The sequence below is a fragment of the Symphalangus syndactylus genome, chromosome 16 (genome assembly GCF_028878055.3).
Source record: "Symphalangus syndactylus isolate Jambi chromosome 16, NHGRI_mSymSyn1-v2.1_pri, whole genome shotgun sequence".
Lineage (NCBI taxonomy): Eukaryota > Metazoa > Chordata > Mammalia > Primates > Hylobatidae > Symphalangus > Symphalangus syndactylus.
The window spans coordinates 47,925,485-47,950,373 of NC_072438.2; the positions used below are offsets into that span (position 1 = coordinate 47,925,485).

Consider the following 24,889-nt stretch of genomic DNA (forward strand, 5'->3'; position numbering starts at 1 on the left):
TCTCAGTCATCTTCAATTCTTCCTTCCTCCTCAACCACCCGCATTAAATTAATCATCAGGCCCTTTTGCTCCCAACTCAGGGATGCCTGCCTCTCAAATGTGGGCCCGCCTCTCTGTCCTCACTGTCCACTGTCCTCACTGTCTTTTCATGCATAATATTTCAGAATCCTGCTAACCAACCTTGGTGACACCCATCACTCCCAATCCAAGCCCTTTCTCCACACCGCTGCCAGAGTGATCCTTCTAAAAAAAGATGCTAATGATGTCATTCTCCTCCTTTAAAACCGCTGATGACTTCCAGTTGCTTAAAGATAAAATCTTAACTACTAACCTGAAGGACTCACATAATCAAACTCCATCACTCCGTCACTGCTGCTTGTTTGGTTGGTAATAAAAAGAAAATTAAAAATATAACAACCCTTATTCCATTTCAAAAATATATTTGGATTCCTCTACTACCAACCTCTTTTTTCAGCCACCCCATCCCCAGCTCATACCTCTCCCTCTACCCAACCCCCACTACACCCACACCCCAGCAACTTATGCCCGTGAGGCATTCCTGGAAACACGCAGTGGCCTTTCCCGACTCTGCCCTTGCACACAAATCTCAGGCTGGACTAACACTTTTACATGTTCTTTATCTGGCAGAATTTTACTTACTCTCTAAGGTCCAGTTCAGATATCACCTCTTCTATAAAAGCTCCTTCAACTCCTTCAGGGAAAGGTGGACACCAGCTCATCTGTGATGCCATAGATTTGAGACAGATTGTAGATGCTGTATTTGGGCTACCTGGGTTTAAACCCTGGCTGCATCACTCTCCCACTGCTCGTTTTGGGCAGACGAATTAAGCTCTTCACCCCTCAGTTTCCTCATCTGAAAACAATGGTAATCATAGCATGAATATCTTATTGTTGTTACCAAGCATGTGAGATATTGCACGTGAAGCTCATAACAACGTATCTGGCCCACAGGCAAGCACTCAATACAGATTATCTTCAAATTGTTCCCACTATTATTAATTATCCATCTTATCCTTTTGTCTCAATGTGAATTTTTTTTTACATTTTAAATAATTTTCAATTTAAATTTTTTATATTTTACATTTACATTTGATTTTTATATTAAATACAAGTATTTTGTTACAGCAGTACTTCATATTTATTAATTAAAATTTAGGAAATTCAGATGACATGCCAAAAAGATTAAATTCTCTATTGTTTGAGACATCTCTTGGTTACAAGCAAAAGGAACTCATTCTTGTTAACTTATCCAGAAAAAATAATTTCTGGGAGAGTTGTCAGGCAGCTCACTGCCTCAACCCAAAGATGGAGAATCAGGTTAAGAAAAGGGTCGGCATCCATGGAGGACTGGTGGCAAATAACAGACAAGACCACGGCACAGTGTGTCACCAATGGCACAACCCCACTGGCCACTTGCTGTGGCCACAGTTCCTGAACCTTTGCAACTTGGCTGAAGTAGGAAGAGCATCTTATCCCCTCTGCCACTCACCCACCCCATGATCTTTACCTATATTTGGTCACTCACAGGCAAACAAATCTTGCACTTACAAGTTTTGGTGCCTTTGCTTATGCTGTTCCCTTTGCCTGAAATAGTCTCGCTCTGTCACCCAGGCTGGAGTGCAGTGGCACGTTCATGACTCACTGGGGCCCCGACCTCCCTGGCTCAGCCTTCCTAGTAGCTGGGACCACAAGTGTGCACCACCACACCCAGATAATTTTTTTATTTTTTGTTGAGATGAGGTCTCACTATGTTGCCTAGGCTGGACTCAAATTCCTGAGCTCAAGCAATCCTCCCACCTTGGGCTCCCAAAGTCGTGGGGTTACAAGCATGAGCCACCACACCTGGCCTGCTCACTTATTGATTCCAGAGCTTGCCATATGTTTTTGTAGCACTTCACACATAGTACAGTTAGGTTGCTATGCTGTAAATTCCTATTTTCAGCCACATCACACAGAAGACACTTGATAAATATCTGTTTAATGAATGAAAGGAAGAAAAAATTAAATTAGATTTTAAGGCACTGTACTAAGCACTTCACAAACATTAACTCACTGGGCACAGTGGCTCACACCTGTAATCCCAGCACTTTGGGAGGCTGAGGCCAGTGGATCACTTGAGTTCACAGAGTTTGAGACCAGTCTGGGCAACATGGTAAAACCGCTTCTCTACTAAAAATACAAAAATTAGCCAGGCGTGGTGGTGCACACCTGTAATCCCAGCTACTAGGGAGGCTGAGGCAGCAGAATTGTTTGAACTCAGGAGGCAGAGGCTGCAGTGAGCCAAGATCACACTACTGCACTCTAGCCTGGATAACAGAGTGTGACTCTGACTCAAAAAACAAACAAACAAACAAAACCATCCAAACGTTAACGCAATTTAGTCTCAATTTATAATAGTTTTTCCTCAGATAGGCTGATTACTCTTTTATAACAGAGGAAACTGAGGCCAGGGGAGTGAAATTACTTTCCAAAGGTCACACAGCTAAGGGACCGAGGCAGAATCTGAAGAAGGCAGTCTTGCTCCAGAGCATAGGCTTTTACCTAAAGAGATGTTAGGACTCTGTGAAAGGTAGTACAGGGCCCTTTTTCTAGAAAATTCTACCACATCTTTGTTTGTTATTTAAAGCGCTGACAGTGTCTTGGTAAGCAGAGAAAGCTAATTAAATGTTTCTGTACATTTTCAATATTGAAAAACATATTTAGTAAATTTCATTAACACTTATTCAATCATTCCTGAACAATGGTAATGGAAAGCTCTATACACAAATTCATAGAAACTCAATTAAATGAGCACAAAAGCACACAATAAAATTTATCACACTCTTTGTCTCTGCCCTTCCCCCAGGTTACCAGGAGTTGTTAGTGTAGACACTGGCATTTTATTGAACTGATTCCGGCTACAAGGAATTTATGTTCTTATGCTCAGGGCAATCTCCTTCCCTGGTTATATGATATCTCTCACCCCTCCTAGAATCCCTCTTTTGGTTATCATCAAACAGCAGAAACTTGACTCCAGAGCACCAATGTGCAGGGTGCCTCACAATTAATTGTCTGCATGATAAGGGCAAGAATTTAAATCTTGTGAATAGAGGAAAACCATCACCTTCATGTTCACAGCGTACAGAAATTACACCATCCAACCTGAAAAAATACTCCATTTTAAATTCATATAAACATAATTAAACAGGAATGGGGAATCTGAAATGAAAAACACTGAGAGAGAAGACATTTAAAAAGAACTTGAAATCATTTGCAAGAGAAATGATCTTACCTATCATCCCAGAGATAGGTAAGATATATATTGCTAATTTGCAAAGACATTGATAGTCTTCTTGATCAAGCAAGGGATTTATAGTCTCCTTTCTCTATTTGTTCCTGCCAGTATCTTCACTTTTAAGTGCCTCATTACAAGGTCTGCGAAATAAGAAAAGAAACAAAGATGGAGAAAAAAGATCTAAAGATTTCTTTTGCTTTTAAGAGCTTATTATAAGAAGCAAACATTTGTCATTAGGTTAAATGAAAGAAAGCTAGCTCCTTACAAATATCTGAGATCATAAAAACCGAACTTGGGGGGGAAGGGACATTAGTATAGGAAGAGGTATGATTAAAAGTAATAGTATAGAATTAGTAGCTAACATGGAAGTTAGATATTAGCAAAAAAAAAAGATTCTTCGTAGGGTCAATTAGATAAAAGGAAAAACTTCAAAAGGTTATAACAAGTGCTCCATCCCGTGAGACTTTTAGAATTAACCTGGACAAAGAGCTAGAATATATTTCGTAGAAAGCAATCTTTTCTGACAAGCTGGTAGATTAGTTCTAATTGATTTTTCTACCTCTAATTTCTTTGACTCTCTGAAATGCTATTTGTAGAAGACAAATGAGCTTTCCTTGAGGTTGAATTTTCTGTCTTTATTTTAATCAAATGAGATATGATTTCTCATGAAAATGGTTTCCAAGCCAATGGCTTTGCAAGTAATAATTTAACTCTTATTTAGACACTAAAAGTTTAAAAATCAAAGTTATAGCATTAGCAAACATGACAAATCACCATATATTTTCTTCCGTCATGCACTGGCAAAATTCTTGGAATAAAGTTTCCAAGAAGTGAACGAATAGGGTACAGGAAAAGTGGAGCAGGCTAATATTCTACCAGTTTTTACCTTTTTGTTCTAGCTTCATATCCTCTCTAGAAAGTTATCACTAATAGAAAAACAGTTAGTTCTGTTGAAATTATGTTAAAGTTTGTATCAGATAACAGTTCTGAGAACATTAGGTACAATATCACATGCATGTTATTTATGTTATTTATTGTCATAAAAAGAGCAAAATTAAAAATGTACTAGAAAAAGTTTTGCCTGGAGTCTGAATTTTGTAAGAGAACACTTAGGGAAAGAGGAGAAGAAGAGGAAATACTAGGTGAGGCAGGGGATAGATCTCTTTCTCCTCATATATCTATCTATATATACATGTAGATATATATATATTTAATATCTAAAATCTTAAAATATATATATTTCAAAGCTGTTTCTACAAATTTTAATGTGTTATTTTTTTCCATCACTCAAAATATGACTAGAAAAAGTATTCTAAATTTTAAAAATTTTTTTTACTTCAGGTCATAAAAATATTTTTCCCTATTACAGTCTGACAGGTTACAAGTTTTGTGTATTTTACTTTGTTTCATTCTCACATTTAAACTTTAATTTGTTTTCTAATACACTGTGAAACAGGGATATAACTTTGCAAGCAGAAAGCCAACTGTTCTAATGAAACGTATCAAACAATCTTTCCATTGCCACTTATTTATAATGTCACCTCTATTATATGTCCAATTCTCGTTGGTCTGTTCCTATGCTCTGTATTCCCTTTCATAGATTACTTCTTCAATTAGGGTGCTAATACTGCACTATTTTTGTTTCTATACCTTTGTAATATATCTTGATATCTGGTAGTGTGGGTCTCTCTTCTCTGTCCTGGTTTATCAAGACTGACTTAGATCTTCTTTCATAATATCTTTTCCACATAAAATTTATAATTCCAATATCAATTTTGATGAAAAATATTTAGAATTTTATTGGTATTAATTTTTTTTTTTTAAACAGAGTCTCACTCTGTCACACAGACTGGAGTGCAGTGGCACAGTCTTGGCTCACTGAAACCTCTGCCTCCCAGGCTCAAGTGATTCTCCTGCCTCAGCCTCCCAAGTAGCTGGGATTACAGGCACGCGCCACCATGCCAAGCTAATTTTTGTATTTTTAGTGGAGACGGAATTTCACCATGTTGGCCAGGCTGGTCACAAACTCCTGACCTCAGTGGTCTGCCCACCTCAGCCTCCCAAAGTGCTGGGATTACAGGTGTGAGCCACTGCACCTGGCCAGTATTAAATTTAATATAGATTAATTTGAGGAGAACTGACATTTTTACTCTATTGAATTATCATACATATGTGTGTATATATATACGTGTGGATAGATAAATGTACTTTTTTTTTTTTCTTTTTTTTGAGATGGAGTTTCTCACTGTTGCCCAGGCTGGAGCGCAGTGGTGCAATCTCGGCTCACTGCGAGCTCCACCTCCTGGGTTCACGCCATTCTCCTGCTTCAGCCTCCCAAGTAGTTGGGACTACAGGCACCTGCCACCACGCCCGGCTAATTTTTTGTAGAGACGGGGTTTCACTGTGTTAGCCAAGATGGTCTCGATCTCCTGACCTCATGATCCACCTGCCTAGGCCTCCCAAAGTGCTGGGATTACAGGCATGAGTCACCGTGCCTAGCCAAATGTACTATATTTCTATTTATTCACCTTCTTTATTTTGATAAATATTCTCTACATCTACTAAACTCTAAGCTCATGAAAATCTATGTAACTTCTCAAGTTTGAGAATGGTATTAGTAAAATGGCTTAACCTTTTATGTTGTCCTAAGTCTGCTGCTACTTCTTCAGCTGACATGAATCTCCTGGATAAAAGACTTTTGCTGTCACCTTATTTTTACTGAATTTGACCATAGAAAATGCCAGTGAGTTGATGGAGTCAGTCAAGCAGAATGCTTTTATCAGAGTGGCTGGTGTTTATATAAATCCAATGTGGTTTGCAGTATTAGCCTCAATCCCAAAGAGGTTTAAGCTCACAGTGCCTCATAAATCTGCTCAGGTTTGCAAGTGAAGTTATAAAGAAAAAATAATAATAATTATTTTAACCAATGTATTCAGACTACTTCGCTTTAATAATTCCTACAGCAACCACTAAAAAGAGAGAAAAACTGCCAAAAATATAACACATAAAGTGAAATAGAATACTAACAAGTACTTAAATAATCCAAAAGAATATAGGAAAGGAAAAGAGAAGAACAAAAACATTGGAAACAAATAGACAATAATACAATTATGTATTTAAATCCAACCATATAAATGATTACATTAAATGTAAATGGTCTAAACACTCCAATTAAAAGACAGAGATTCTCAGGTTGACAATAAAAATAAAAGGCCCACTTATATGCTATTTACAAGAAAGTCATTTTAACTATAATGATACACATAGACTAAAATAAAATAATGGAAAAAGACTCAGAGAATAAGAGTATTCTTTCAAAAGTAAACATGTATGAAATGAAATGCAATGCAAATAATTGATTCATGGGAATTTATTTGTTTTGGAACATATTAAATGCACACAAAATCAATCTCAAAACGCAGTATTTCTCTCATTCTTTCCTCCCTTTCTAACTCTTTCTGTCCAAATACATAGAAAGTTGTTTTCCTCTTAGTGCTCTTGACCTAAAAGCTGTCCATATATATTAAGCATAAATTTACTTGAAATGATACTTTAAGGAAAAACATTTTCCTTTTTGGAGCTTTGCTGTAACGTGGAAATAATTGTTGCCTCCAAAGACCCAATTTCCCAATAAGCATACTTTTTTTGTTTGTTTTTGAGACAGAGTCTGACTCTGTCGCCCAGGCTGGAGTACAGTGGCACCATCTTGGCTCACTGCAACCTCTGCCTCCTGGGTTCAAGCTATTCTCCTGCCTCGGCCTCCTGAGTAGCTGGGATTACAGGCGCCCGCCACCATGCCCAGCTAATTTTTGTGTTTTTAGTAGAGATGGGGTTTCACCATATTGGCCAGGCTGGCCTCAAACTCCTGACCTCAGGTGATCTGCCCACCTTGGCCTCTCAAAGTGCTGGGATTACAGGCTTGAGCCACTGCACCCGGTCCCCAATGAGCACAGTTATCCCAATAGTTGGAAAGGGAAGGAGTTTCCTTCTTCTCAGAATTGCCAAAGCCCAATTCCTATATGGCAAGCAACAGTGATTTCACCCATTCACCAGGCCAATGGTTGAGATTCTTCTCTTTTGTTATTCCTAAACTGTTTGGTAGCAACATTCATTTAACAAACATATTTGCATACCTAGTAAGTAGTAGGCAATGAGTTGGTTATTGTGCTATTTGGCCTGTTAGTCCAAAAAAAGTTAAACTATCAGAGTATTATAAAAGACACAAGCCGTTAATCAGGCTCATCCTGGCTGACCATTTTGGGTTGAATTGCATCCACCCAAAAAGATATGTTGGTGTCCTAAGCTAGTATCTCAGAATGAGACCTTATTTCATAGCAAGGCCAAACAGATGTAAATTAGTTAAGATGTGATCATACTGGATAGGGTGGGCCCCTAATCCAATATGGCTGGTATTCTTATAAGAAGACAACTACGGCCGGGCGTGGTGGCTCACGCTTGTAATCCCAGCACTTTGGGAGGCCGAGGCGGGCGGATCACGAGGTCAGGAGATTGAGACCACGGTGAAACCCCGTCTCTACTAAAAATACAAAAAATTAGCCGGGCGTGGTGGCGGGCACCTGTAGTCCCAGCTACTCGGAGAGGCTGAGGCAGGAGAACGGCGTGAACCCAGGAGGCGGAGCTTGCAGTGAGCCAAGATTGCGCCACTGCACTCCAGCCTGGGTGACAGAGCGAGACTCTGTCTCAAAAAAAAAAAAAAAAAAGAAGACAACTACGTGAAGACACAGGGAGAATGCCCCTAGGAAGATGGAGGCAAAGATTAGAGCGATCCATTTATAAGCCAAGGGACACCAAAGATTGCTGGCTGTCAAAAGAAGCTAAGAGAGAGGCATGGAATAGACATGACCTCAGAGCCCTCACTAGGAACCAACCTGCTGACATTCAGTTTTATTTCAAACTTCTAGCATCCAGAACTGCAAGGGAATAGACTTTTGTTTTGTGTGCTTTGTTATGGCAGCCGTAGGAAACTAATACATCTATTCATTCCAAATAAATACCTTTATAAATAGTTAAAAATTATACAGGACTTTTTTTTTTTTTTTTTTTGAGACAGTGTTTCACTCTTGTTGCCCAGGCTGGAGTGCAATAGTGCAATATCAGCTCACTGCAACCTCTGCCACCTGGGTTCAGGCAATTCTCCTGCCTCAGCCTCCCGAGTAGCTGGGATTACAGGCATCCACCACCATGCCAAGCTAATTTTTGTATTTTTAGTAGAGACGGGGTTACACCATGTTGGCCAGGCTGGTCTCGAACTCCTGAGCTCTGGTGATCCACGCACCTCCGCCTCCCCAAGTGCTGGGATTACAGGCATGAGCCGCCTCACCCAGCCAGGAAAATGTTCATTAACCTAAACTAATATCTATAAACTTTAGAGATGGCCAGAGGTGTCAAAGACAAAATAATGAAGTCCAAATAATTCTTGCAAAATGTTATTTTCTTTTTCTGTGATGACATATTGATCGCACTTTAAAAACTCCCTAGGTCCAAAAAGTGACTTTACCTCCAACTTATTTCAGTATTGATTTTGTGAAAATATGTAGAACGAACAGGAAATCTGAAAAATGGATCCTTCAAATGTGATTGCAATAACAAGAGGCACAATACATGTCTCAAATTTTGGAGTACAATCTCCCATAGGTATTGGCCTCAGACAATCTTCTATATTTCAAATATAACTAATCCTGTTGCCAGGAGCTTGGGGGAAGGGGGGAATAGGGAGTTACTGTTTTATGGATACAGAATTTCAGTTTTGCAAGGTGAAAAGAGTTCTGGAGATGGATGATGTTGATGGTTGCACAATAGGAATGTACTTAATGCTGCTGAACTGTACACTTAAAAATGATTAAGATAGTCAATTTTAGGTTGGGTGCGGTGGCTCATGCCTGTAATCCCAGCACTTTGGGAGGCTGAGGCGGGCAGATCACAAGGTCAGGAGATCGAGACCATCCTGGCTAACACAGTGAAACCCCGTCTCTACTAAAAATACAAAAAATTAGCCGGGCATGCTGGCGGGCTCCTGTACTCCCAGCTACTCAGGAGGCTGAGGCAGGAGAATGGTGTGAACCTGGGAGGCAGAGCTTGCAGTAAGCCGAGATTGCGCCACTGCACTTCAGCCTGGGTGACAGAACGAGACTCCGCTTCAAAAAAAAAAAAAGAAAAAAGAAAAAAAAGATAGTCAATTTTGTTACATGTATTTTACCACAATGTTAAAAAATAAAAAAAGTAAAAAGTAAGCCAAGCTGGAAAAAAATGTATATATAATTAATGCTCCATCACTGCATTTGAGAACATAGGTATATAGTTTATACAATAATCTATGTTTACAAAGTAATTCTCATTTTTTTAAATTGAGGTTGGAGATGACCCACCATATTAGGGCATCTCAAGGCATAGGGCCAGAGCAGGCCAGAGCAAAAGAGAAAATGCAACTCAAGAGTCCAGGAGTATTTCCTAATCCAATATGCTGGTATTCTTTTTTTTTTTTTTTTTTGAGACGGAATCTCGCTCTGTCGCCCAGGCTGGAATGCAATGGCGTGATCTCGGCTCACCGCAACCTCCGCCTCCCAGGTTCAAGCTATTCTCCTGTCTCAGCCCCCCGAGTAGCTGGGATTACAGGCACGCACCACCACGCCCACTAATGTTTTTGTATTTTTAGTAGAGACAGGGTTTAACCATGTTGGTCAGGCTGGCCTCGAACTCCTGACCTCGTGATCCGCCCACCTTGGCCTCCCAAAGTGCTGGAATTACAGGCGTGAGCCACCGGGCCAGGCCATGGCTGGTATTCTTATAAGAAGAATATAAGAGGCTGGTGATGACGAGGACTAGAGTGATATCATCAGAACTGGGTCTTTCTCCAGCTCCGTATCCGGCCTCTCTGTTCCATCTGAGCTGAATCACCCTCTTGCAGGGCCCGTTCCCACACTGGTTCCACGTCCTCAGAGTGGTTAAATTCGTGCTTGAGACAAGAGACCTGCCTTCCTTGATTCTTCCTGACTAAACAGATCCTAAGAACTGGGAGTCAGTCTCTCTTTCTAAAACTGAGTTCTTTATACCATGGGAACATACAACACATTCTAGGAGTTATTGGAAATCACAGGATAAACCTACATCCTCCTGGAGTGACAAATGTGTTAGGAAATTTGGAGAAAATACTTGATATTAGAACATATATAGAGACCAGGCACGGTGGCTCACGCCTGTAATCCCAGCACTTTAGGAGGCTGGGGCAGGCGGATCACCTGCGGTCAGGAGTTCAATACCCTGGCCAACACGGTGAAACCCCATCTCTACTAAACATACAAAAATTAGCTGGGCATGGTGGCAGGCGCCTGTAATCCCAGCTACTCAGGAGGTTGAGGCAGGAGAATAGCTTGAACCCAGGAGGCAAAGGTTTCAGGGAGCCAAGATCGCACCACTGTACTCCAGCCTGGGTAATAGAGCGAGACTCCCGTCTCAAAAACAAAAACAAAAACAAAAATACACACACACACATACACACACATATATAATGAAGTAGACTAAAAAGTGGGCAAAAGTTTTTTAGATGAAACACAAGATGTCAAAAGGCACATTTCTCTGGAGGCAAGCAACTGGGGACCTCCAGAGCTCAGTTCTTCTGCTGTAAGGGGTAAGTTAGAGGGAAAGCATGATGGGAAAGCTGGATGAGCAGAGTTTGTGATGGCTGCTTTGAACCACAGAGGAAGACAGCCTCCAATCCCGCAGGCCAAGCAAGAAAAGCAGAAAACCTGGAGCAAGCCCGGGCCTTCATGGTTCCAAGAAACGAACCTATAATAGGCTTTTAGTACTTTCCTGTATAGTAACTAACATGCTTGAGGGCTTCCTATTTGCTAAATGTTGTGCATTAATTCACTTAATCCCAGAGGTATTCTGTGAGGTGGGTACTATGAGTATTTATATTTTTCATATGGGAAAAATGAAATTCAGAGAGGTACAATAACTTTCCCAAGGCAACTGGAAAAATATGTGAATATCTTCATCTCTTTCCACATTTTGTGTCTTCTCCACTTTGTGCTAATAGAATGTAGGACATACAAAAATAGAGAGATCCAGGAACTTGTTATCTCTAAAATAAAATGTCACTGAAGTCAAAAACAGCTAAAATCAATGCCTGAATTAGAACATTTCATTTCCTACCTCTTATCCTAATGTTCATTTTTATATTTTTGTTCTCTTGATTTCATGTTTTTCAACTAGATGTTTTAATAGTAAACTTTGACTTCTTTCTTTACTACATCTATCTGTCTGCCTGCCTGCCTGTCTTTCTGTCTGTCCGTCCATCTGTCCATCCGTCCATCCATCCATCCATCCAACTATCTATCTCAAAAGATACATTTTTTCTGAGGCAGGCAATTGAAGGCCTCCGGAGTTCAAGGTTCTTCTGCTGTAAGGAGTAGTTTAGTGGGAAAGTTTGATGGAAGAGCTTGGTGAGCAGAGTCGGTGATGGCTGCTTTGAACATATATATTTCTCTCTTATAACCTATATAAATGTTGCCCTGTGTATAACCTCTTTGGCCCGATATGCTAGATAAAAATAAAGAAACATATGAACAAATAAATAAAAGATAAGTTTGACAATATTAGAGTTCTGAACAAGCAGGTTTCACCAGTACAGAGGTCATAAAAAATCTCTTTATAAGGATTGTATTTTTTATGTCTTTATTAATTTTCTAGGTTCCATGTATACAGTTCATTTTCCTCTAAAAAAATGTCAGTGTTGTTTCAGTGTCTCATAAATACAAGCTCAAATCTATAACTTGGAAATTTTCAGGAGAAAAGATCAAGGCTCGCTACGCCTCATCAATAGCATTTTTTTTTTTTTTTTTTTTTTTTGTGACGGAGTCTCGCTCTGTCGCCCAGGCTGGAGTGCAGTGGCACAGTCTCGGCTCACTGCAAGCTCCGCCTCCTGGGTTCACGCCATTCTCCTGCCTCAGCCTCTCCGAGTAGCTGGGACTACAGGCGCCCGCCACCACGCCCGGCTAATTTTTTTGTATTTTTAGTAGAGACAGGGTTTCACCGTGGTCTCGATCTCCTGACCTCGTGATCCGCCCGCCTCGGCCTCCCAAAGTGCTGGGATTACAAGCGTGAGCCACCGCGCCCGGCCCAATAGCATTATTTTTTTAAATGTTTAGTACTTTGTTCTTACTCTGCTGTGTTGCTGGGCATACATCTGGGAATAGGAGGCTTATAGAGCCAGACTCTAAAGATGATTTCTATTCCTTTCTGACTTAAATGTTTTTTCTTTCTATTTCTTTCCCCCACCTTTCTTTCTTTCTTTTTTGAAACAGGGTCTCACTCTGTCACCCAGGCTGGGGTGCATTGGCATGATCACAGCTCACTGCAGCCTTGAACTCCTAGGCTCCAGTGATCCTCCTGCCTCCAGCGTAGCTAGGACTACAGGCATGCCCCACCATGCCAGGCTAATTTTGTTTTATTTTATTTTTGTAGAAACAGGTTCTCACTATGTTACCCAGACTGGTCTCAAACCCCTGGCCTCGAGCGATTCTTCCACCTCAGCCTCCCAAAGTGCTGGGATTACAGACAGGAGCCACCGCACCCAGCGCTGACTTGTACTCTCGTAAATCTGTCTTATGTTTCAACTAATGTTCATACTGACATATTTCCCCACAGTAGTCTAGTTTGCTTTTGTGGCATGGGAGCTAATGCCATTTCATCTCCTTAAATACTCTGCCCCAATAGATATACAGCATTATTTTTCATATGTTAGTTATCCACAATATTCAGGAACTTTGTTGACACATGTGGTTTCTGACACTTGACATGCATAGAGAACAGTAGCTGCACAAAATTAAAATCATTTTTTAAAGAAGATGATTGAAAACAGTGGGAAAGTCTCCTGCCTTTCTGATAAGCATTCCATAATTTCAATACTTTTTAAGGCTCTCATTTTATTGCTTATAAATTATTTTATATCTTTCTTTTTTATTTTTTGATAATTTTTATTTATTTTTATTTATTTATTTACTTTTTTGAGACAGAGTCTTGCTCTGTTGCCCAGGCTGGAGTGCCGTGACGCAATCTTAGCTCACTGCAAGCTCCACCTCTCGGGTTCACACCATTCTCCTGCTTCAGCCTCCCAAGTAGCTGGGACTACAGGCACCTGCCACCACGCCCGGCTAATTTTTTGTATTTTTAGTAGAGACACGGTTTCACTGTGTTAGCCAGGACGGTCTCGATCTCCTGACCTCGTGATCTGCTCACCTCGGCCTCCCAAAGTGCTGGGATTACAGGCGTGAGCCACTGTGCCCGGCCCTTTCTATTTTTTTAAACTTGTTTTTTAGTATGTAAACAACTCCCAACCCACTAATCAAACTTTGCAGATACTAAACTAGTGTTTAGGATAAAACTTACATGATCTCTTAAATATAAGCCTAATAAATACATTTATTAGAAATCAAGCTGTAACAATGTGGCAGTTTTAGAAAATCACAAACCAACTTCTTTTGCTGCAATTTCATGCATTACCTTGACAATCTAGGCCACCTAAAATATAAAGCGGTGGTAACAAAGGTGATGATAATTCACTGCAAACAAATATTTTAAAAGAGAAAACTGAGGTGGAAAAAAGCCCAAACAGCCAATGGTTTCCTTTAACCTCATTTCAAGTATATTTCTAAAGAGGACAATAATTGAAGGGAAATCAAAGGCAATTTCTAAAAAAGTAGATTTCTCTATTCTGACAAGTTGAAAGAAATTGTTGAAGGAAACTTTTGCCAAAACATACCACATTGGATCTTCTGCCTGAGGTCATTGTTAAAGTTGAGTTAATGGTTGAGACTTCTGAAAATGCAGTATTAGTGAAATGTAAAATGAGTCATATGCTCTTTCCAATAGCCACATAAATAACCAAGAGGCATGTGGCATAGTGGGTTCTGTCCTACTTTGGCTACTTGCTGGCATTATAACCTTTGACAATTCATTTAACCACTCAGGGCTTCACTTTCAACACACTGAAGTGACAGGTGGAACTGGGTTGGAATTCCAGGTCCATCTCTTATTATTATATCATTTTAGGAAACTTATGTAACTTCTATGAATCTATTTCTTCAACCATAAGATGTGAAGAAGACATCAAAAATTATTTGGGGCCAGGCGCAGTGGCTCATGCCTGTAATCCCAGCACTTTGGGAGGCGGAGGTGGCAGGCTTACCTAAGCCCAGGAGTTACGACCAGCCTGGTCAACATAGCAAGACCCCCATCTCTTAAAAAAAAAGTATTTGGAAGAAATAAGGCCAAAAAATAATACATAATGTATTATTCAATTTACATAAAACTCCAGAAAATGCAAACTAATCTACAGTGACGGTAAGCAGATCAATGGTTATTTGGGGACCTGGGAAGCAGAGAGGGGTGGGTAGAAAGAATTACAAAGGGGCAAGGAAACTTGAGGTGGTGGATATGTCTATGATCCTGATTTGGTGATAGTTTCACAGGTATATACATGTCAAAACTTATCAAATCACACATTAAACATTTAAAACACTTACTGCATGTCAATCACACCTTTTTAAAAAAGGGTCAGAGAATTCAATGAGATAGTATGTGAAAAACAATTAGTGCAGTGCATGGCACAAGTAGGCCTCCAGAAATGAGTCCCCACCCCCACAACCCCAGCTTCATTTATGTCACAGGGCTATTTAAAATGGTATTCTACTTCATAAACATCCGTGAACTCTGAAATCTCCTTTGCGTTTTGTAGCTTGATAAATATTTTCAAAGAAAAATACGGGATAATATGAAAATACCTCTGCAGCTTATTTAGGATATTATTTCTGTGGGTTTTTTTCAAATCTTTATTAGAGGCATATTTTGCATTGTTGGAATCACACTTTACATAGGACTTGCCTGCTACTTCTCAACTGCATGGTTTACATAAGATGTCTGCAAACTGTTTTTTCCTTTTTTTATGATGATGATGATGATGATGATTATTATTTGAGACAGGGTCTCATTCTGTCATCCAGGCTGGAATGCAGTGGCCCGAACACAGCTCACCACAGCCTTGACCTCACGGGCTCAAACAATCCTCTCACTTCAGCCTCCCAGGTAGTTGGGACTACAGGCGTGCACCACCATGCCTGGCTAATTTTTGTATTTTTTTGTAGATAGGGGTTTTTGCCATGTTGCCCAGGCTGGTCTCAAACTCCTGGGCTCAAGTGATCCACCCACCTCGGCCTCCCAAAGTGCTAGGATTACAGATGTGAGCCATCATGCCTATCAGCCTGGCCCACGAACTATTTTTAATGACTGTCTCATGATTTTCTTAGGGCTAAGAATTCCTGATATATTTGAAGGGAGAATTGCCAGGATTTACTGACAGATTGAATTTGGGATGTGAGAGAAAGAGGACTCAGGGATGACACTACAGTTTTTGGCCTGAGCAATTAGAAGTTTGATGAAGCTGACATTTTCTGAGAAAGGAAGAATTTGTAAAGGGCAGCTTTGGTGGGGAACTTCCGTTTTGAGGAGAAGTTAGGTATTAAACATCGCTGGAGTAGGCAGTGGACCTGAGATCCAAGGGGAGGTCCAGCTGGAGATATAAATGTGGGAGTCTCCAGCATAAAGATGATATTTAAAGCCATGAGTTGGATGTGGTCTTCAAGGGCATGAGTATAAATAGACAGCAGAAGAGGCTCAACAACTGAGTCATGGAGGCCCCCTAATGGCTAGATCCTGGAGTTGAGGAGGAAGCAGTAAAGGTGACAGAAAAGGAGTGCGATCAAGGAGGAAGGAGCGTAGGCTGTTTGGGAAGCCAAGTGAAGAAAGTGTTTATAGGAGAGAATGATGCTTATCATTCAAGTAAGAGGAGAATGAAAAACAGGCTCTTAAAACAAAGGGTAGTTATATCAAGGGCACTATGAGTAGAGTGGATTCAAAAGGTTATAATAAATGGAAATTTCTCCTAGGAAGATACACAAGTGGCCAATGAGCACAAGAAAAGATTCTCACCATCATTATCCATCAGAGAAATATACATCAAAACCACAATGAAGTACCACTTCACACCCATAAGGATGGCTGAAATCCGAAGAAAAATAACGTGTTGGTGAGAATGTGGAGAAATGGGAACCCTCATACACTGCTAGTGAAATGCAAAATGGTGTAGCACTTTGGAAAACAGTTTGGCAGTTCCTCAGAAAGTTAAACATAGAGTTACCATATGATCCAGCAATTCATCTACTAGAAATACATCCAAAAGAAATGAAAACATATGTCCACACAAAAACTTGTACATGAATGTTCATAGCAACATTATTCATAACAGCCAAAAACTGGGAAAAAAACAAATGTCCAGTGTTCAGCAAAAAATTAAGAGACATAAAGAGAAACAAGAACGTATAGCTCATACATGATGGGGGAAAGTAATCAGTAGAAACTGTCCCAGAATTCCAGATGTTAGATTTAGTAGACAAAGGCTTTAAGTCAGCTATCTTAAATATGGTCCAAGAACAAAAGGAGTTGATTTCTAAAGAACTAAAAAAAGTATTAGAGCAAAGTCTCACTAAATAGAGGTTATTAATGAAGAGATAGATATAAATATAAAAATAGGCCGGGCGCGGTGGCTCAAGCCTGTAATCCCAGCACTTTGGGAGGCCGAGGCGGGCGGATCACGAGGTCAGGAGATCGAGACCATCCTGGCTAACACGGTGAAACCCCGTCTCTACTAAAAATACAAAAAAATTGGCCGGTTGTGTTGGCGGGCGCCTGTAGTCCCAGCTACTCAGGAGGCTGAGGCAGGAGAATGGCGTGAACCCGGGAGGCGGAGCTTGCAGTGAGCTGAGATTGCGCCACTGCACTCCAGCCTGGGGGACAGAGAAAGACTCCGTCTCAAAAAAATAAATAAATAAATAAATAAAATAAAAATAGTGTCAACAAATCCACTCAAAAGTGTTTTCTTTCGAGAAAAAGGAAAGAGACTTTATTCTAGCAAATGGTTTGCAAACCAGAGATACACAGGCTTTGATATAAAATGAAGGTGTGTTCAGACAGAACAAAGAAAGTGCTTGTGTTTTATAGAGTTCTTGCTCGGGCTACCATTCTGGTCTACTTATGCAAATAATGGATGCAAAGTTGCTTAGTTCTGCTTGGTTGATGCTCGCTGAGTTCTGATTGGTTGATGCTTGCTGAGTTCTGATTGGTAGCTGCAGTTTACAGTCTTTGGTTGCTTCAAGCAGCATAAACAGGAACAGCAGCTACGTAAGTCTCAAAGTTAAACAAGTGTGGGGGCTTTCCAGGAACTCAGAGTATGTGTTGTCAACTGAAGAATCACAAGGTTCAAAAATTTGGAGAGGAGAGCTTTATTTCTTATAAAGGGTTGCGGCCAGGTGCAGTGGCTCATGCCTGTAATCCCAGCACTTTGGGAGGCCGAGGCGGGCGGATCACCTGAGGTCAAGAGTTCAAGACCAGCCTGGCCAACATGGTGAAACCTCGTCTCTACTAAAAATACAAAAAAAATTTAGCTGGACGTGGTGGTGTGAGCCTGTAGTCCCAGCTACTCGGGGAGGCTGAGGCAGGAGAATCACTTGAACCCAGGAGGCGGAGGTTGCAATGAGCCAAGATCACGCCACCACACTCCAGCCTGGGCAACAGAGGGAGAGTCCATCTCAAAAATAAATAAATAAAATAAAAAAAATAAAGGGTTGCAGCCTGCAGACTGGCCATCTGCAGGTTGGGCAGCGTAGCCTCGGGCAGAAATTGGAAGCAGGCACTTTGAGGGAGGGAAGAATGAGACTGGAATTTATACCAAATGGTTTGTCTAAGTGTATATATTTAATAGGTTATAGGAGGAGTTATGAATATTTATGATGGGGTGAATGTGTGCATGCATAGTAAGCAAACATGCATGTTATTACACATGTCCCATGTTCACTTTAGGGTGGAGACTTAACATTTAAATGCATTAAAATTAGGCTGTATAGATCCAAGGTGAAACAGAGGACACAAAGGCATCTTGTGCACAGCCTCTGTGAACTGACCAGAATCAGGCCATTGTCAATGGTCTCTTATTAGGAAGGAATGCTGGTCAGCTGTTGTGTTGAAACTCCAAAAAGGGAGGGGAACCCAGCAGTGTCAGGTGGTTAGTTGATGTCAGTGGTGGTGTGAGTCTTTCAAAAGGGGCAGTTTCTGTTTAACCCTTAGGAAAGAAAGTCTAATGGTGGTTAGTGAGGGTGGGGGTTTAACAAGGTGTGTCTGACCTCTCTTCTTGTCATGTCTGGGAATTCAGTTATTAACCCTTCTAGGGTCCCCATGGCCAAGAGGGAGTCCATTCAGTTGGTTGGGGGACTTAGGATTTTCTTTTTATTTCTCAGTGTGTGACTTCTAGTCAGCCAATGGCCACTTGGCTATATTTTGAATTTAGGCCCAGTTAACCACTCAGGGTCCATCTTGACAGGTTAGCCCCTTGAGGGCTCACAAAAGAAACTTTTGGAGCTGAAAAGTACAATAACTGAAATGTGACTACCCTGGAAGTCAGGTTCTACCCACCTTCAGGGTTTATTATTGTTGTTGCTTATGCTCATGCTTGTGTTCCAGGCATGAGCCACCACGCCCGGCCTGGACAAGGATTTTCTTAATTGCCTGAAATCAATAAATCTCCCAATCTTCGGCAAGGGGCTCTGAGTGTATTTTGGGGTACATCATCAGCACTCAGCCAGGCCATGTACAACTCTTTCTGGGCCTTCATTTCCTGATTGTGCAGAGCCTCAGGGTCAGCTGCAGGTGAGAGCTTAGGGCCTTCTCATGTTTTCCTGAGCATGTATGCCGCCTGAGCATATGCACGTAGCCTTCTAGATTCGCAGGAATATTTCAGACCTTTCCAAAGCTCCTGTAGACATTTCACTGTTCAGCTTTTCTTTGTAAGCTCCTATGGGAGAGGCTTTCAGCAACAGGCCATCTCTCTGTCAGTGCAAATAAAGAAGAGCCTCTCAAGTGAGTCTTCAACTGTTTTTGGTTCCTTTTATAAAGGGGTGAATTTTTGGAGATCCTTCTTCTGCCATTTTCCTAATGTCACCCAGCATTTCCTCTTTTATCTTCTGGAGAATCATGTATGTAAGAATAGGATGATCATTTCTTTGAATGTTTGGTAAGATTGTCATAAAAACACCTAAATTTCAGTATCTTTTCATGAAAGATATTTGATTGCTGCTTTATTTTCTTTCACAGTGCATGCTATTTTTTTCTAAGTATTTGAGATTTTTCTCTAGGTTCAAATTCATTGGCAAAAAATTGTTCATAGTATTTCCTATTGTCTTTTAAATCTATAAAGTGTATGTGATTGCATTCCCATTTTATGTCCTTGATATTGTCTATTTGTGTACAACTTATTTTGCCATAAATTCTGCCAGATGATTGTCTATTTGATTAATCATTTTTAAAAAACTAACTTTTGTTTATTGATTATCTCTATTTTACTCTCATCTATTTCTGCTCATAATTATCTACTCTTTTCTATTTGCCTTGAATTTATGTTGTTGTTCTTTCTATAACTTCTAAAGTTGGATGCTTGGCTGAGTAATTTTCTACACTTCTTTTTGTGTGCGTGTGTTTTGTAACAGGGTTCTACTCTGTGGCCCGGGCTGGAGGGCAGTGTAGCGATCATAGCTTATTGCAATCTCAAACTTCTGGGCTCAAGCCATCCTCCTGCCTCAGCCCTCGTAATAGCTAGGGCTACAGGCATGCGCTGCCACACCCAGCTAATTTTTATTTTCATTTTTGTAGAGATGAGGGCTCACTCCATTGCCCAGGCTGGTCTTGAACTTTTGGCCTCAATTGATGCTCCTACCTCCACCTCCCAAAGTGATGGGATTACAGCCATGAGCCACTAAGCCTGACTGCACTTCTTCTTTTTAATGGTATGAATTTCCCATAAATATGATAGCACTGCATCTCATACATACTGATATTGAAAGTTTTGTTAATGTTTAGTTCTCAAGATTTTCCAATTTTAATTATGACTTCTGCTTTGACCAATGATTTACTAAAAAGTGTGAATTTTAATTTCCAAAGTTAATGTTATAAGTCTCATTTATCGTTTTAATACTGGTATTAAATTAGTTGTGTTGCAATTAGAAAACATGGTCTGCATAAACTGAGTCTTTAAAATTTGCTGAGTCATTCTTCATAACTAAGCACTTAATGTTTGTAAATTCTCTATGTATGCTTGAGAAGAATACACATTTTAAAATTGTTGGATGCAGAGTTTTACATATGCCCATTAGATCACAATTGTTAATTATAGCGTTCAATTTTTAAAATTTTTAAGATTTTCTACACATCGGTCTTCTATATGTTAGTTAAGCTGGGAAAGAGCTGAGCTGCCAAGTATCAGAGTAACCAATTAAAGCAGCAAACCAAAAATGAAAGTTTAGTAAATTTCTGCAATAGTACAAGCAAGCAAGAGGCTAAACTGAAGAAAGCACCAACTCCTCCATTCTGTCTTCCCCATAGAACTGCACACCAGTAGAGGGTGAGGTGGGTCAATACAGCTGTAGGGATTATCTCACAGTTGAGGGAGCCCTCAACAAAAGACTCCAGTAGATTTATGAACCCTGGGGTCAAGGTGAGGGCAAGGGGGAAGGGCTAGAAGTGGAAAACTATGGAGTCAGAGTGGGTACAAGTGTCTTTAAGGTTTCCCCTTCTCTCCCCCTAAGGAGGCCTAAGCCAAGGTGCCTGCAGACCTCTGCCCAAGGCCTCAGATAAGGAGACCTAGAAAAGAAGGTGCCAGGGCACCAAATGCAAACATGTAAAAAAAAAGCATGATTGGCCAGGGGGTCTAAGACCTTGACAGCAACTCCCCTCAGAGACTGCAATGCCCTGGCTATGCCCCAAGCCTGGTGTGGGGCGGGTAGCTTTCTCCTGTGGTCCTATCAGTTTTCACTTCATAAATTTGAGGGTACTTTATTAGAAGCATACAACTGTAGAATTGTTATATCTTCCTGGTGAATTTAAAATGTAACCATAATGAGGCCCTTTATCTCTAAGAATGCTTTTTGCTTAAAAATCTATTATGCTCTTAATATAACTATACTAGGTTTCTTTGGTTGATCTTTTTCTTGGAAAGCTTTCCTCTGCTTTTTACTCTCAATCTCGCCATATTGTTATGCTTGAGTCATGTCTCTTTAAAATAGCACATATCACCAGCCTCGGCAACATAGCAAGACCCTATCTCTACAAGAATTAATTAGCTGGGTGGGGTATTGCGTGAATATAGTCCCACCTATTGAGGAGGCTGAGGCCTCCTTCACTTGAGAGCCCAGTAGGTTGAGGCTGCAGTGAGCCATGATCACACAACGGCACTCGAGCCTGGGTGACAGAGCAAGACTCTGTCTAAAAAAATAATGGCACATATCTAGATTTTAAAAATATAATTTGATTTTAAAATCTAAGTTTAGTCCATTTACATTTAGCATATATTATTTGGGCTTTTGCCCAAATAATATATCTTACCTTTTTATTCCATTGATCTTGGATTTTCTATGCTGCTTTTCTCTTATCTTGTCTTTTGTGGTGTTTGCATTTTTTCCCTTATTCTATTTATCTCTAATTGTTTGAATTTATATACTTTTACTTTTCTTGATTAATTTCCATTGAAATGTTACCATGACTATTTTACTTAACTAAGTCTAAAGGTAAATGATTTCTTAACCTTTGCCAGAACAATAAAAGGAGCCTTTGAATATTTTATTCTCATTACACTTCCTTCCAACATACTATGCAGAACAGTATTCTAGCATTATTCTTGTATTAATCCAATGAGTTACATATTGTTATTATTATTATTAATTTTTTTTTTGAGACAGAGTCTTGCTCTGTTGCCCAGGCTGGAGTGCAGTGGTGCGATCTCGGCTCACTGCAAGCTCCGCCTCCTGGATTCACGCCATTCTCCTGCCTCAGCCTCCCGAGTAGCTGGGACTACAGGCACCTGCCACCATGCCTGGCTAATTTTTTGTATTTTTAGAAGAGACAGGGTTTCACTGTGTTAGCCAGGATGGTCTCGATCTCTTGACCTCATGATCCACCACCTTGGCCTCCCAAAGTGCTGGGATTACAAGCATGAGCCACTGCGCCTGGCCAGAATTAGTTATTATTATTATACATAAATAATATTTATTTGCATTTGCATGTGTGCTTCCACTGAATATTGGTTTTTGTTTGTTCTAGAGATGGGGTCTCACTATGTTACCCAGGCTGGAGTGCAGTGACTATTCACAGGCATGATCTGGCGCACTGCAGCCTCAAACTCCTGGCCTCAAGTGATCCTCCCAGCTCAGCCTCCTAAGTAGCCAGGACTATAGATACATGCCATCATGCCCCACCTGAATTTGTTTTAATCCTTTATTTTTTTCTCAGTCCATCTACTAGATCAAACATCCTTCAGATGTTTCTTTTGTTTGGGTCTCTTGATAGCAAATGCAGTTCCTAGTTATACATAAATTTTCACTCTGGTTTTGAAAGACAGTTTTGCGGATAGGAAATTCAAGGATGACAGTTATTTTCTCTCAACATTTTGGAGATACTAGTCTACCATCTTCTGGCCTCCCTGGTTGCTGTGGAGGAGACCAATGTCATTTTCATTTATGTTTTCTTTATCAACGATTTTTCAATCTTCTCTTTGTTCTTGGTATTCTGCAGTTTCACTGCTTATATTTAAACATTAATTTCTTTTATTTTTCACTTTTGAGATACAACATCGTTTTCGAACTTGTCCTTTTTGAGATACAATGTGGATTTCTTTTCATTTTTCCTTCTTGAAAAACAATGTGCTTGGCATTCTCCTTGAGTGATTGGATTACCCTTTCCATGTAAGTGTGAGGCTCAGTTCTGGCCGGTTAGACACTGGCAGTTTTCAAGCAGTAGGGGCAGCTGGTGAAAATTCAGTAGCTAATAAAAAGAAACAAGCTGGGCCAGGAGTGATGGCTCACGCCTGTAATCCCAGCACTTTGGAAGGCTGATGCGGTCGGATTACATAAGGCCAGAAGTTCAAGACCAGCCTGGCCAACATGGTGAAACCCTGTTTCTACTGAAAATACAAAAATTAGTTGGGCATGGTGGTACACGTCTGTAATCCCAGCTACTCAGGAGGCTGAGGTACAAGAAGTGCTTGAACCTGGGAGGCGGATGTTGCAGTAAGCCGAAATCATGCCACTGCACTCTAGCCTGGACGACAAAGCAAGATTCTGTCTCGGGGAAAAAAAACAAGCTGGATATCTGCTTCTGGCATTATGGCTGACCTAGTAGAAGTTTTCTACACAAATGGTCAAGTACTAGAAGGAATATATGGAGACATTAAACTGTAAATTTCTTATGGTGGTAGATTTATGGAAGAGTAGTATTTTTTTGAGATGGAGTCTCACTCTGTCACCAGGCTGGAGTGCAGTGGTGCAATGTCAGCTCACTGCAACCTCTGTCTCCAGGGCTCCAGCAATTCTCCCACCTCAGCCTCCCGAGTAGCTGGGACTAAAGGCGTGCACCACCATGCCCAGCTAATTTTGTTTTTGTATTTTTAGTAGAGACGGGGTTTCACCATGTTAGCCAGGATGGTCTCGATCTCCTGACCTCATGATCCGCCTGCCTCGGCCTCCCAAAGTGCTGGGATTACAGGCATGAGCCACCGCGCCTGGCCATGCCTGGCTAATATTTATATTTTTTAGTAGAGATGGGGTTTTGCCATGTTGGCCAGGCTGATCTTGAACTCCTGACCTCAGGTGATCCACCCACCTCGGCCTCCCAAAGCACTGGGATTATAGGCTTGAGCCACTATGCCCAGCGTTTTTTGTTTTTTTTTTTGAGATGGGGGTCTCACTTTGTGGCCCAGGCTGGTCGTGAACTCCGGGGCTCATGCAAGCCTTCCACCTCAGCCACCCAAGTAGCTGGAATTACAGGCATGAGCCACTGTATTCAGCCAAAGCCCTCTTATTTCTAGTTTTACAACTGTACAAGAATAGTAACTGAGGAACAATAGAGGAAGATCTATATTTCACTTGTACTGAGTGTACCTCTCATTATCTACTACTAGTTTTGTCATCTCTCCTATGTCCTCATCCCTTTCTCTGTACCTTAGGAATACGAGACACTTTTTTTTCATTGTAAACAGTGCAAACTGCTAGCTGTCCTGAACACAAATTGGTTGGGAAGAGCTTGATTAAAAAAATAACAACATATAGTGCTTCCTTATTTATTAGATGCACTTTTTTTATGTTTAAATGCTTTTGAAAAGAGAAACATATTAAATGCACTGGGTCTTCCTGCTTGCCTCTTGATCCCCCCCAAAAAGCAACTTTTAAATGGATGATTTATCTTAAAATTGAAGACATTTAAAAAAATGTAGAAAACATGGTCTATGTCTTATGTCTGTCATTTGCCAGTCCCACTCCCAACCCAGGTAAGCCTAGCATGGTATGTGCCATGTAGTAGGTGCTCAAAATATATTTGTGAATGACTATATGAGTATATGCAGTAAGATGAAATTTAATGAGAACATGCACTGCCTTCTTTCACGTTTATCTTTTCCTTCTTCCATATATTCTTGTGACTACCCAG

The 24,889-nt window shown here is 40.5% G+C and overlaps 1 long non-coding RNA gene across 1 annotated transcript in view; it reads right to left on the bottom strand.

The window, feature by feature from the left end:
* Positions 1 to 599: 599 nt before the first annotated feature.
* Positions 600 to 24,889, bottom strand: part of LOC129464942 (uncharacterized) — a 39,633-nt gene continuing 15,343 nt past the window's right edge. The window contains exons 2-3 of the long non-coding RNA XR_008651807.1: positions 1,864 to 1,994; positions 600 to 874 (exon numbers count right to left, since the gene is read on the bottom strand). This is a non-coding gene — a long non-coding RNA (uncharacterized lncRNA). The remainder of the gene's footprint in view (positions 875 to 1,863; positions 1,995 to 24,889) is intronic.